At 39.5% G+C, this 14,988-nt stretch overlaps 1 protein-coding gene and 1 non-coding gene across 3 annotated transcripts in view; one reads left to right on the top strand and one right to left on the bottom strand.

Annotated features, from left to right (window-relative positions):
- The window catches only part of PIK3C2A (phosphatidylinositol-4-phosphate 3-kinase catalytic subunit type 2 alpha), a 106,626-nt gene extending 97,052 nt beyond the window's left edge, over positions 1 to 9,574 (bottom strand). For both annotated transcript variants that reach the window (XM_012780671.2, XM_012780672.2), the window contains exon 1: positions 9,216 to 9,574. The gene's annotated coding sequence lies outside the window, so the exon portion shown is untranslated. The remainder of the gene's footprint in view (positions 1 to 9,215) is intronic.
- On the top strand, positions 1,562 to 1,668 carry LOC142870718 (U6 spliceosomal RNA). Its single transcript, XR_012919063.1, has one exon. It is a non-coding gene; the product is annotated as a U6 spliceosomal RNA (small nuclear RNA).
- Positions 9,575 to 14,988: the final 5,414 nt, after the last annotated feature.

The raw sequence follows: 14,988 nt of genomic DNA, 5'->3' as shown, positions 1-14,988 counted from the left end.
TTATGGGATATGCTTGCATTTCCAACACAGCTTAAGGTAGAGAAAAAATAAAACTGAGCTGCAACGGAGAAACTCCAAATAGGGAATAATAATAAACGATGAAAAAATGACATGAATACTTTTGGAATTGTCCCCCAAACTCTATCAATTTCTATAGCTAAAAAAATCTTGTTTTCACATGACATCAACATGTGCAATTTTTAGTTTTGTAATACAAAAACAGTGATAACAGGAGAAAAGAATCATGTAGTAGGCTGGGCACAGAGGCTCATGCCTGTAATCCTAGCACTCTGGGAGGCTGAGGTGGGAGGATTCTTGAGGCCAGGAGTTCAAGACTACCCTGAGCAAGAGCAAGACCCCCATCTCTACAAAATATAGAAAAATTAGCCAGGCACAGTGGCACACACCTGTAGTCCCAGGTACTCTCAAGGCTGAGCCCAGGAGTTTGAGGCTGCAGTGAGCTATGATGATGGCACTGCACTCTAGCCTGGGCAACAGAGCAAGACTTTGTCTCAAAAAAAAAAAAAAAAAAAAATCATGAAGTAACAAGACCACAGGTCAAATAGACCTCCCTGTTATTAACTGTGTGATTTTACGCAAGTTACTTAATCTCCCTTTATCTATTAAGCAAGTTACTTAATCTCCCTCTATCTATCTATCTATTTATTTATTTATTTTTGAGACAGTCTCACTTTGTTGCCCAGGCTAGAGTGAGTGCCATGGTATCAGCCTAGCTCACAGCAACCTCAATCTCCTGGGCTCAAGCAATCCTCCTGCCTCAGCCTCCCGAATAGCTGGGACTACAGGCATGCGCCACCATGCCCAGCTAATTTTTTTCTACATATATTAGTTGGCCAATTGATTTCTTTCTATTTATAGTAGAGACTGGTTCTCACTCTTGCTCAGGCTGGTTTCGAATTCCTGACCTCTAGCAATCCGCCCGCCTCGGCTTCCCAGAGTGTTAGGATTACAGGTGTGAGGCACCACGCCTGGCCTCCCTTTACCTTTAGTTTTTAGTTTTCTCATTTGTAAAACACAGATAATATACTGATTTCAGGTTTAAAAAATTATATTATGTATATAAAATGCTTAGTATATAATAGGCATTAAAATACATTAAATACATTAAAAAAATACACATATCTGTCCAATTATTAAAATAAGCATTCCTACCATTAGGTGGGTACAGTGGCTCATGCCTGTAGTCACAGCTACTCAAGAAGCTGAGGCAGGAGGTTTACTTCAAACTTGGAGTTTGAGGCTGTAGTGTGCTATGCTTGGAAGGGCAAGCTGGTGAATAACCCCTGCACTCCAGCCTGGACAACACAGTAAGAACCCATTTAAAAAAAAAAAAAGCATCTTATTGCCAATAAGCACATGAAAAGATGCTCAACATCATTAGTTAACCTAATAGAATGACTATAACTAGAAAAAAGAAAATAACAAGTGGTGCCAAAAATGTAGAAAAATTGGAGCCCTCATACTTTACTGATAGAAGAATATAAAATTGAATAGCCACTTTGAAAAACACTTGGTGTTTTCTCAAAAAATTTTAAACACAGTGCTCGCTTCGGCAGCACATATACTAAAATTGGAACGATACAGAGAAGATTAGCATGGCCCCTGCGCAAGGATGACACGCAAATTCGTGAAGCGTTCCATATTTTTACAAAAAATAAAAAAAATAAAAAATAAAAAATTTTAAACACAGAATTACCATGACCCAGCAATTTCACTCCTAGACATATACCCAAAAGAACTAAAAACAGGGAATCAAATACTTATACATTAATGCTCATAGCATTATTTACAATAGCCAAAAGGTGGAAACATGCCAAGTGTCCATCAATGAATGAGTATACAAAATGTGTTGTGTCTGTGTGTGTGTGTATATATATAATGGAATATTATTCAGTCATAAACAGTAATGATACATGCTACAACATGGATTAACCTTGAAAACATTATGCTAAGTGAAATAAGCCAGTCACAAAAGGACAAATAATATATGATTCCACCTACAGGAAATACCTAAACAGGTAAATTCACAAAGATGGAAAATAGATTAATAGTTAACAGGGGCTGGGAGGAAAGGGCAATCAATAGTTACTGCTTAACAGGTAGAGAGTTTCTATTTGGGGTGGCACAAAATTGTGAAAATAGGCCAGGTGTGGTGGCTCACACCTGTAATCCTAGCACTCAGGGAGGCTAAGGCAGGAGGATCTCTTGAGGTCAAAAGTTTGAGACCAGCCTCAGCAAGAAAGATCCTATCTCTACTAAAAGTAGAAAGAAATTAGCTGGGCAAATAAAATAGAAAAAAAAAAAACAAAAAACAAAGAGCTGAGCATGGTGGCACATGCCTGTAGTTCCAGCTACAGGGGAGACTGAGGCAGGAGGATCGCTTGAGCCCAGGAGTTCAAGGTTGCTGTGAGCTAGGCTGATTCCACAGCACTCTAGCCCGGGCAACAGAGCGAGACTCTGTCTCAAAAAATAAACAAACAAACAAATACATAAATATGTAAACTATTTTAAAAAATTGTTAAAATAGACAGTGGTGATGGTTACACAAAGTGACTGTAATTAATGCCACTGAATTGTACACTTAAAAATGGATAAAATGGACAAATTTTGTTATATATAATTTACCACAATAATAGTCATTAGAAAGTAATTACCTTGACAGAAACCTTCATCTAGTTTCCCATCTTCAAAAAACTTAATTCTAGAATTCTTGCATGTTTGACAATTAATAAAAAATAGTTTACATACTTAAAAAAATAGGGGAAACCAGATCCAGGGTTTATGATAATTCTTTGTACTATATTCACAATTTTTCTGTAAATCTAAAACTTCACAAATTTTCTGTGTATTTTCTAAAAAAATAGTTTATTAAAAAAGAGACATCTTTCTGAATCTCAAAACATTATGCTAAGTGAAAGCCAGGCTCAAAAGGTTATAAACTATTTGATGCCAATTTATATGATATTCTGGGAAAGGCAAAACTATAGGGACAAAAAACACATCAGTTATTGCCAGGGACTAGAGGGTGGGCAGAAAGGATTTACTACAAAACGGACTTAAGGAAAACTTTTTGGAGTAATGAAAATATTCTATATCTTAACTGTGGTGGTGGCAATTACACAACTGTCACTGTTTTTAATAATTCACAGAACTGTACACCTAAAACATATGAATTTTATTACATGTAAATTATACCTCAACAAGTATGACTTTTTTTTAATTTTAGTGTATTATGGGGGTACACGTGTTAAGGTTACATATATTCCCATGCCCCCTCCCCCGAGTAAGAGCTTCAAGCGTGTCCATCCCCCAAACGATGCACATCTTACTCGTTGTGGTTGTATATACCCGTCCCTTCCTCCCCCCTCCAACCCTCCTGACACCCAATAAATGTTACTCCTATATGCCCACTTAGGTGTTGATCCGTAAGTATGACTTAAAAAAAAAAAGAATCCTTAACGATTATAGTATCATGTCATGCATTTCAATACACACAGAATTGTACTCTGATAAATGTCATTATGAGATCTAGGCTATTCCATATTCCCTGGAGCCATAAAGTACCTTTTCTCATCAAAACAGTTATAAATTATATTATGAAAACATAAAAAGTGACTTAGGATAATCTGTGTAGTTAGTTATGGCTACTCACAGCATAATGATTTTAGTTATGGAAATAATTAGGTCTCCTTCAGAAGTTATCTTGGGGGGAAAATACATGTTCACATAATTCCCAAAACTATAAATATGTTTGGGGGCAATATATATAAAATATGTATGAAGTCACGTTAAAATGTAAATAAAACATTTGAAAAAAGTGTTTTTCTGTTTCTTTGACATTCTCAAAACTGTCTCTCTCTCTCCCATCAATATCCATGTTCTTTTTCCACCTCACCAAAAAGTAAGTACCTTCACTGATTTTCCTCTCCTCCCACCCCTTTTATCTTGAAAGAGGATTTTGTCTTTGCTTTTTCCTCTCATTCCACAGTAGATCTTTAATATTTAATTTCTTCCTGCTTCTACTGGTATGTTCTGAAGGTAAACTGTAAATTTCTATTTTAAAAAATACTTTTTTAAATGGCCTCTTACAATTAGGATTTCCCATACTGTATATTTTTAAAATTTATTTCCTTTTTTTAACACTGCCCATTCCTTTCTCTTCTCATAGTCAAATTCTTTATCAAGTCCCTGTTCATTTCACAACAGGAACAAGAATTACACTGCTGCTCATTTATGGTCACCAACCTCTCCTTCAGCTCTCTTAATCTTCCGTGTCTACATTACTCAAGCTACAGTGAATTCATATCACTAACATAAGACTTCCTGAATCATCCAAATAATATAAAAGTTCTTACCACTAGCCTATAAATTCTTTACTGGCAGATGTCTATTTATTCTAATCTTTTACTTTTCTATCCTGTCCCCATCATTTCAAGTAAGCCTTGTAAATTCTTACTGAAGCCTATACTTTATGTTCCCTTAGCTAAGTTTTCCCCCAAGTTTTTCCCTGTGTATTGAAATATTATTGTCCTTGACACCTCATCACCTTCTTCTTCCTTTAGTAAGTTTAAGGTCTAAACTGTTTAATCAAAAATAAAAATCTTGCCTAATTAACTTTATCTATTTTCAGTGTAACTATATTATCCCTTACATCTTTTCTTTCCCATTAACAATTTTTAAAAATAACTAAAGTACTTTTTGCTATATGGATTGTAGCTGGTCTCTCCTAGTTGGACTATAATATTCTTAAAGGCAGGAAGTATCTATTCTTTAATACATACTCCAAAAATCTGGTATTTAGTACATATCTAAGCACTCAAATACCATATGAAGAGATGCAATGAAAAGAACACTGGGCCTACCATTATAAGACTTGGGTTCAAGCAATGCTTCTACCTCATGGTAAACAAGTCACAGCTGGGTGTGGTGGCTCACACCTATAATCCCAGTACTTTGGGGGGCTAAAGCAGGAGGATCACTTGAGGCCTGGAGTTCGAGACCAGCCTGGGCAACACAGTAAGACTTCTCCCCCCATTTCTAAAAAAAAAAAAAAAAAAAAAAAAAAAATGTTTTTTTCATTAGCTGGACATGTTGGTACACACATATAGTCCTAGCTACTCAGGAGGCTGAGGCAGGACCATCATTTAAGCCCATGAGTTCAAAGTTACAGTGAGCTAAGATCATGCCACAGCATTCCAGCCTGGACATCTTTAGGCCTCATGAAAATGAGAATACTTGCTATATTTGCTTCATAGGCAATAAGGTCTTGGAAGAAAAAAAAGCACTAGCTAAGCTATAATAATCAATACAAATATAAGGATATTTACTTTATTATTGTTAGTCATAGTGATTAAAACAGAATCTTGTCTAAAATAAGCCCCTAGTTTTAACTAAACTCAATACACAGCAAATTAATCAACACTGTAATAATTTAACTGTTGCACTCTAAGACTAACAGAAAGCTTTATGTTTAACAGTAAGGATGTTAATTATATGGTGTCTTAATGTATTCTCAAGGTTAAAAGATAAATACTTGCTGCTAAGCCAATAATAACTGCCTTCAAATCTATTAAAAGTGTTTAAAAATCCTATTTGTGTTTGTACCCAAATAGCTAAATCTAAAATTTTAATAAATCCAAAAAGTAATTTAAAATTGTATAAATTTCCTTTTAACCACTTCATATGTCTATGTGTACTCTCTCACTGTTTTGAATACATCATGTTAGAAATAGATGGCAAAGAAAAGGAAGAATACAAAGTGTACCATCAATGTACAAAATAAAGATATCAAAAATGTGACTCAACCACAGAGGCAGGGAAAATAAACAAGTTTCTTCTATTCTCAGCCATAATCCTATGAACAACCTGTAGGGTACCTACTGTAATATTTACAAGCATGAACATAGTTCTCATGAAAAAAACACCATAGGAGTACCATCAAAATGATTAAAAATTGTAAATTACCATTAATACACTTCTCACAGGAGTTGCTTTTCCTTTTTAAGCAGGTACCCAAGATAGAATAGCAGAATTTTCATACTCTAGATCTACACTGTTAAATATGGTAATTACTAGCTACATGGAGCTACTGAGCGCTTGAAATATGGCTGTTCTGAATTGAGATGTGTTGCGTGTATACACCAGATTTCAAAGACTTAGGGGAAAAAAATAACGTAAAATTTTACATATGTGACTCCCATTTGTGACTCACATATTTCTACAAGACAGCACTGCTTTAGATGTAGTCAAATCCCAAATAAGAAAATGAATATGAGAGGTATTAAGCAGCTTGTTATTTCAATGCTTGTAGAAGCAGAGCAGGGCCTAGAATCTGATCACTTTTATCCATCCCGCCCTCATTAATAGAAGGAATTCACCCTTCAAAACTCAATTTGGGCATCATCTTCCTTATTTGACTCACTCGTTCCCTCTTCATCTTCCAGCCCACATCCTTTTTGACACTTTGGATCTACTACTGTTATAATTTGTACGTTTGTCTTCCAGATGAACTATAGCAGAGATCCCCAATCTTTTTGGCACCCAGCGCTAGCATCACCACCTCAGTTCCAGCTCAGATCATCAGGCATTAGATTCTCATAAGAAGTGAACAACCTAGATCCCTCACATAGGCAGTTTACAGTTAGGTTCAGGGGCTCCTATGAGAATCTAATGCAACTGCTCATCTGACAAGAGGCAGAGCTTATGCGGTATGCCAGTAATGGAGAGCAGGTGTAAATACAGATGAAGCTTCAGTCTGCTGCTCACCTCCTGCTGTGCAGCAGGGTTCCAACAGGCCACAAGGCCACAGACCAGTACTGGCCCAGGGGACCAGAGGACTATAGAACTCCTTGGAGTCAAGCACTGTCTAATTCATTTTTCTATCCCTGGAACCTTTGCAGTGCTAGGCACCCTTGCAGGCCCTCTGGAACTCTAATATCTTTCAGATGGTTAATTTTTAGCCCTACTCAGGTATTCATATCAAATCACCTACAATGTGAATGCACTGCACTAAAACATTCACCTTTAACATTTACCTACCTTAAGGTCTTTTTGGAATATGGTACATTAATAAAATGGATAATTTATATTGTCAAAGCAAGACAAGTTACAAAGCATTTTTAAGAAGTGTTCTTTCAGCAGCATGCTTTCAAAAGAAGAAAAAAAGAAAAAAAAAGAAAAAGAAAAAGTGTTCTACACTACTGCTGCTCTGAAAGTCTGGTATGATGCTCTGATAAGAGTTCTGAGCTCTTGGGAAATTCAACGCTCTTTAGGCATAAATTCACTTACTGAATGTGCTTACTAAGTGCAAAACTTTGTGCTGGATTAAAGAAAGATTCCTGGACATGGGAATTGATGCATCAATCTTCAATTAATTGAAAATTTTAGAACTATTAATAGTAGGAGAAACAAAAAGAATCATATAATTAGTATACAGCTACTTACAGAAAGTTATAGTTTCTAAAATTCCTCAATGTAAGCACGCCAATTCCCATCAAAAGAACATCATATGAGTACAATCAAAATGATTAGAGATTGTAAATTACCATGAACACATTTCACATAGCAGTTGCTTTTCCTTTTTAAGCAGAACCCAAGATAAAATAGTGGAATTTTCATATTCTAGATCTTATATTCCATTAATATAAAACAGAAAAAATTGTAAAACCAGTGGATGAAAACATGAAAAGATATTGTATGCAAGGAAAACTACGAGCAACACACATATAAAACACAGACACTCTGCTTTATAATCTATTAATATAACCAGAATTTAAGGAATTTGTGGAAGAAGCTCTACATATACTTTGTATCTACACAAAATCACTTTTGAACTAAATTTAACAAATAAAAAAACTCTCCTCATTCAGTTTTAATGCTTTTCAACACTCAAACACTGTCTGAATATTAAACAAGCAGTTATTTCAAAAGTTTGTATAACTCAACTAAGGTCCTTCAGTCTAATTTGTTGGTGAATAACAGCACCAACCCCCATTATGGCAGAGCTGCTGCTAAAGGAGTATTTTGTGAGGACCTGACCCATAAGCCAAGGAGGCAAAGGTACAGTGTCTCTTCTGGAATCAGTATTTCTGGATCTCTGTGCAACCCTCCCCCTTTATACTATGTCTTCAACACATCTCTAAAACTAGCTTTCCTTTTCTTGCATCTCTTCTGCTCTGTGGCTGTTGATGCTACAATATATTAAACAGTTTTCCCAGCCAGAGCTTTTCTGTCTGACACGCACCTGGAAACATATTAGGATACTCTTTAATAAGCATCATGTTCAAAAAGGAAGGCCTCTTTCGTTTCACTCAATTCAAACATCCACTGTTTAAAATAAAAATATAATTATAACCTCAATTTCTATCAGGCCAATATAGGGAAAAGAACCACGTCAGGTGCTCTCTTTCACGTTATCTCCAGACTTTCCTCCTTCCTCGTTTTCCTCCTCAATTCCTGCTCCTCTCCCCCACCCTCGAAAACAATTCCACAGCCGGAGAATCTCGTTTTTAAAGCCAATTTAGTGAGGAAAATAAGTATGGGCTTTTTTTCTTCAATTATTTATTGTTCCTCCATCACTGAGTCAGAGTTAAGCAAATATTTTTAACCTGATCACCCTCCCAGAAAGATGATACGCTAAATACAAACTCAAATAATACTGTCTCCCCAAAGCAAGTGGATTCGCGGCAAAAAGGCAACCGGGTGGGGGTGGGGTTGGCAAGGAGAAGAAAAAAGATCTTTAGCCCCTAAAGCCAGAGATGGGCCAGGAGGCGAAAGGGGCCGTAACTGAAAAATGCAACACACACACTAGGCAGAACAATTTGACAAGAGAATAGGACCGGCCATTGAGGCTCCAGCCCTGTCCCGAGGGACAAGGGGGTGGCCTATCCTTCCCTTTGGGACAAAACTTACTCCCAGGAGCACCCCTGCCCCGGACAAAAAGGGCCTGGTGGGAGCGCGGGCTGCGCTCACCTTCCGCAGGGCAGCTGGCAATGGCCTGGGTGGAAGCAAGGCCCGCAGGGAGGTGAGTCCGGCTGGGCAACGCCAAGAGTACGGGGTGGAGGGTCAGAGGCAGGCACCCGGGGGGCTGGGGGCCGCGGCAAAGGACCCTTCCATCTTGGGATCCCTGAGGCCCCTCTCCGCCCTCGCAGAGCGGGGTCCCGATACCGTCCCCAGTCACACCGACCACTCCTCACCTCACGCTGCCTGAGCCTCCGCCTCCACCACAACCTGAGACGCTGCAGCCGCCACAGTCCGAGCCATTTTCCCCTCAGCTGGCTCAGCCGCCGCGGATAGCTTCGGCCGACTCCACAGCCAGCCAAGCACGCACGTCACTTCCGGCCGGGGAAGCACCGCCTTCCGCGCCCAGGCTTCTTGTGGATTGGCTACTGCGTCGGCCTACCTGAGCTGGTGGGCGGGGCAGGGGCGCGTCCAGTGGGACTAGAGCTGGAGCGCTGTGGAACAGGGTCTGGCTCCCACCCCCGAAGTGCCGGACGTCCTTTTATGCAGCCCCAGACCTCAGACCTGGGGAGGAAGCCCTCCGGACACCCTAGCCGGCCACCTCTCCGGCCCGGCGTCTGAAGCCCCGCCAACTGGCAAGAGCACCGAATACTCCATTGTTCCCGTACCCTCTCCCGGGACTCCGCTCCCGCGTCCATCTGAGCTGTGGTTCCCAGATTTGTAGTCTTGGCCCCAAGCGTCAGTGAGATTAATTTGTGACTGGAACACTGAAAGAAACAGACAAGACAAAATCGTTCACTCTAGCATTTGCCGAGTCGTCACGGTGGATCAGGTGCTGTAGAGTGTGTAATTAGTAGCCTGTCACGTGGGTTGTGTAAAATGCTTGGTAGAGTGCATGGAAAGCGCTCTCAGGTCAGTGTCTCATTTAATCCTCACCACAACAGCCAGGTAAGGAAGTTAGCTCCATAATAACTCACAGCCAGACGGCTCTTTCTACATTACAAAATATCTTAACATAGAATCTCCATAATTATAACACCGTCTTCAGGAGAATTGAATGAGATTATGCTTGTAAAGCGTTTAGCCCTCAAGTGTTAGATTTAAAAATTACATAACCGCGTGAAGCAGTTAGGAAAATTATCTCCATATACAAATGGTAACGCTGGGGCACAAAGATGTCATGGGCAGAGGCATGATTCCTGGCGTTTTACAACAAATTGTGCCTTAAACAATAAGAGAAAGGTGTCCACACCTTCCACAGGCTCATAGTCTAATGTCTGTAGCCTGATTTAGGCTGCAATTCTCAGTTTAAGAAATATATATATAATATAGATGTATACATACACACATAAAATGAAAAGGCTCTAAGAAGTAGAAACTTAACCTCCAGCAAATAACGGGAAAGATATCAGTCTGATTTGTTTTCCTTTTTTGAGGTGGGGGGCCTAGGGGCAGAGGAAGAATGTGGAGTGGATGAAGCCCTCTAATCACTGTAATAAACATGCCTATGGTTCCCCGGAGAGGGGAAGATTAGACGGAGTTTCTTTTCTTTGGGAAGTCTAGAAGCAAATATGTGATTATTCCTTATGGCTGTGGCTACCAGCTTTCCACCATTCCCCACCCCCTCCAGGCACATGCACTTCCAGGCAAGCTTTACACACCCTAGAAGAATGTCCCTTAGAAATCCACTTAGTTCCACAGCATTGTTCTGCTTTATCTTCTGATCAAAGGAGGAATTTCTAGAATTGGCAGTCCTTTCCCAAGATTAAAAGGGGTGGGGAAAGCGATTTATCTCAGGGTTGTTTCCTAGCTTCTGCTCCAGAACTGAGTGTGCCTTCAGGAAAGAAGGAAGAGGCCTTGAGAGAGAACACTGAGTCTTTAGGGAAGATGAACTGTTTGACTTTTTTGTATCTTTCTTATTTTTTTTAAATGAGAAATATTTTCCCTGGGTTCTGGGAGCAGAGGGCCCAGGTCCTTGATTCCTTGTTGTAGTTCTGACTTCATTATTTTATCATGGCTTTTGAATGTCTGATTCTTGATAGGTTCTAATCAACCAGAAGGGTCCCAATAAGGTAAAGAGGAAGAAAAAAGAGTTTCATGGTTTTCCAGATTCCAAAAAAAAGCAGCATTCACAAATTGCCAAGTATCAAGAACCTGAAGAGGTAGGCCTCCCTTAGTATATCTTACCTGCTTGTGAAGATGCATGTGTAAAAGCCATAGGAACACAGACTTCTGGGAGACAGTTCAAACTGCTGCTGCTGTCATTGGGGAACCAACTAGAACATAGCTAGCAGCCATTTCTACTCTTTCCTTTCTTCCACTGGCTTCAATTTTAAGACTTAAAGGTAGAGAAAAGGATTGAGGAAGAGGCATTACATCTTTAAGTGTTCTAGTCCTAACTTACCACAGAGAACTTCACAGGACCACATGAGAAATGGGAAACCTTTTTTTTTTTTTTTACCGCCAGTAATAGTGGCTGACATTTATTGAGCATCTGCTAAAGCCAGGCCCTGTTCTTAGTGTTTTATGAGCATTATCTCATGAATTTCTCCAACAACCTTATAAAAAGATACTACTATTATATCCTCATTTTATAGCTGAGGAATTTGAGGAATAGAGAGGAGAGTAACATACCCAAAGTCACACAGCTACTAAATAGTAGAGCTGGGATCCAAATCTGGATCTGACTGCACAGTCCATGCTCTTTTAACCTCACACTGCCTCCAATAGACCAAGGAGATTTTAACAGCTACAAAACACTATTACTAAGTTGCTATATTCCTCTTTCCCAATGCTGTTTTCCCACCCCAATAGGACTCTGCTCAGTACTATACCACACAATTTAAAAGTTGTGGTCTCTAACCCTAAAGCAGATAACGCTATCATAATGAAATGACACTCAGAGCATTAAATGTGTAAATGATGAAAGGCTGTAAAGGTTGTAGGAGAAATAAGAAATGTTTGCCTTCTAATTTATTTGGGGAAAAAACTATATTGAGCCCCTACTTTCTATATATGTCAGGCACTGTGCTCTGTGCTAAGGATACAGTGATGAACAAGACAAGGCATCTCTGCCCTCATAGAGCTTAGAGTCCAGTAGGGGAGACAAACATTAAATACCTCATTGAACAATCATTTAATCTCAATTGTGATAAGCAGTATGAAGGAAAACTACAGTGTTCTTTGATGTAGAACGGAGGGCAAGAAGGCCTTCCTTGAAAAAGTGAGATCTAAAGGATGAATATAAATTGAGTAAGGATGGGGGAAAAGCATACCAGTCAGAGGGAACAGGGTGTGCAAAGACACTGGGGGAGGAAGGAGCATGATTCAGCTGAGGAACTGAAAGACCAGCATTGTCATCATACCAGGAACAAGGGGGAAGTAACTTCAGAGGCCACGGTGAGGAGAACAGATCATGCTAGGCCTGGGAGGCTGCATTAAGAATTTAGGTCTTTATTCTGAGAATGAGGAGAAGCATTTTCAGCTCTCAAATGATCAGAGTTGAATTTTAAAAAGATTTCACAGGTCTGGTGGGAGAATGGATTAGAGAGGGGCTAGAGAGGATTTGGACATTCCAGTTTGGAGGTTATTGCTACTGTGTAGGGAAACAATGATGGTGGCTTGAACTTTGGGTAAGACATAATAAATATAAAGCTGCCTGAACCGTGGTTCCTGTCCTTGGAGATAGTCAAGTCTGGAAGAGAGATTTAGAAACAAGAATACTGTAGTGTGCTACAAGCATTACTAGAGATATGTCCAGATAACTTTGGGGGCTTGGGGAAAGACAGAGGGAAGGTGGCAGGTGAATCAGTTATCTATTGCTGTATATCAAATTACTCCAAAATTTAGCAGCTTAAAGTAACAAACATTTACTACCTCACAGTTTCTGTGGGTCAGGAATGCAGGCATGGCTTAGGTGAGTGTTCCTGCTTCAAGGTATCTCATGAGATTACAGTCAAGCTGTCAGCTGCCAATCTCCTTTGAAATCTTGAATGAGGGAGATCCACTTCCAAGTTCACTTATGTAGTTATTAGAATGCCTTGATCGCTCCCAAGCCCTCTTCGCAGGGCTGCTTCACAATATGGCAGCTGGCTTCCCCCAACATGAATGACCAAGAAAGAGAGCAAGAAACAAGAATGTGTAAGAGAAAGCACCCCTGGTCAGAAGCCACAGTCTTTTTGTAACCTAATCTCAGAAATGATATCCTATCACTCTGTTCTTTAGAAGTGAGTAAATCGAATCCACATTCAAGGGAAGGGGAGTACAAAGTTGAGGAATACATAACGGTATGAACACCAGGGGATCACTGGAGCTCATGCTAGTGGCTGCCTACCACAGAAGGTTCCACAGAGGAGGTAGCACTTGAAGTAGTTGTATCAGAGTGTTCCAGAAGCTTCTTAAGAGGAAAGGCATTCCAGGCAAAGCAAAGGGCATGTGGAAAGACATAGAGGCATAAAAGAACTTAATGTGTTTGGGGGTCTGCTGTTGGCCATTCCATGACCGGGTGAGAGGGGCTTACAGAATATCATTGATTCAGTTGAGGACACTTTGAAAGTTTTGTCATTGGTTGAAAGATGATAAATTTACTTCTTTGAATTCTACCAATATACTTGTACCTTTGTGGAAAATATATACGTATAACATACATACGAGAATATCCATTGAATGGCTGGGTGTGGTGGCTCACACCTGTAATCCTAACACTCTGGGAGGCTGAGGCAGGAGGATCACTTGAGCTCAGGAGTTCACAACATGCCCGAACAAGAGCAAGACCCCTCTCTATTCAAAAATATAAGAAAAGAAAAAGAAAAAAAAAGAATATTCGTTGAAGCATCATTATAGTAGTTTGCCAGGACTGCCATAACAAAGTACCACAAGCTGGGTGGCTTAAACAACAAATTTATTGTCTCAAAGTTCTCGAGGCTAGAAGTTTGAGATCGAGGTGCCAGCAGGGATGGATCCTCTTGAAGAGCCAACTTCTGACAGCTGAGAGGGAAATGTTGGTTCCAGGCTTCCTTCCTTGGCATGTAGATGGCCATATTCTCCTTGTGTCTTGATATCATTTTCCCTCCTTAAGTGTCCCTGTCCACATTTCCTCGTTTTATAAGGAAACCAGTTATATTGAGTTAGGCCCCGTGCTAATGATGTCATTTTATCTGCATTACTGCTGTAAAGACCTTGGGGGGCACACTTTAATCCATAAGCATCATATGGTAGAAAAAATGTGAAAACAACCTAAATGTTCATCAATAGAGAATGGATTAAGTAGGTTTTAATATGTCATAAAATGGAATACTATGCAGCTGTTAAGATGTACTAATGAAGAAAAATTCCTAATATAGAATAATCTCCAATATATTTTGTTAAAGGAGAAAGCTTAGTTGACAAATAACCTGTGGCATGCCAGTATTTATGTTTTAAAAAATGGAATATTCAGAATCCATAAGAACATGTTTAAAAAAAAATGGAATGGGCCGGGCGCGGTGGCTCACGCCTGTAATCCTAGCACTCTGGGAGGCCGAGGCGGGCGGATTGCTCGAGTGTTGGGAGTTCGAAACCATCCTGAGCGAGACCCAGTCTCTACTAAAAATAGAAAGAAATTAATTGACCAACTAAAAATATATATACAAAAAACTAGCCGGGCATGGTGGCACATGCCTGTAGTCCTAGCTACTTGGGAGGCTGAGGCAGGAGGATCGTTTGAGCCCAGGAGTTTGAGGTTGCTGTGAGCTAGGCTGACGCCACGGCACTCACTCTAGCCTGGGCAACAAAAGTGAGACTCTGTCTCAAAAAAAAAAAAAAAAAAAAAAAATGGAATGTGCTATAACAGCATTGGAAACCTCTAAAAATAAATAAATAAATAAATAAAAATAAAACATATAATTAAGTTAGAAAAATTTCAAGGAAGAATTATCAACTATTTTTTTCCTGTACTTTCAAAAGAATATCTATTTTATGCATTATGAAAGTAATATGTGTAGGCTGTGATTCACAAGAGAAATAACCAAC

This window comes from Microcebus murinus, chromosome 4 (assembly GCF_040939455.1).
Source record: "Microcebus murinus isolate Inina chromosome 4, M.murinus_Inina_mat1.0, whole genome shotgun sequence".
Taxonomy (NCBI): Eukaryota; Metazoa; Chordata; class Mammalia; order Primates; family Cheirogaleidae; genus Microcebus; species Microcebus murinus.
Note: the sequence above shows the minus strand (reverse complement) of the source record. Positions and strands in the feature narration are given on the sequence as shown.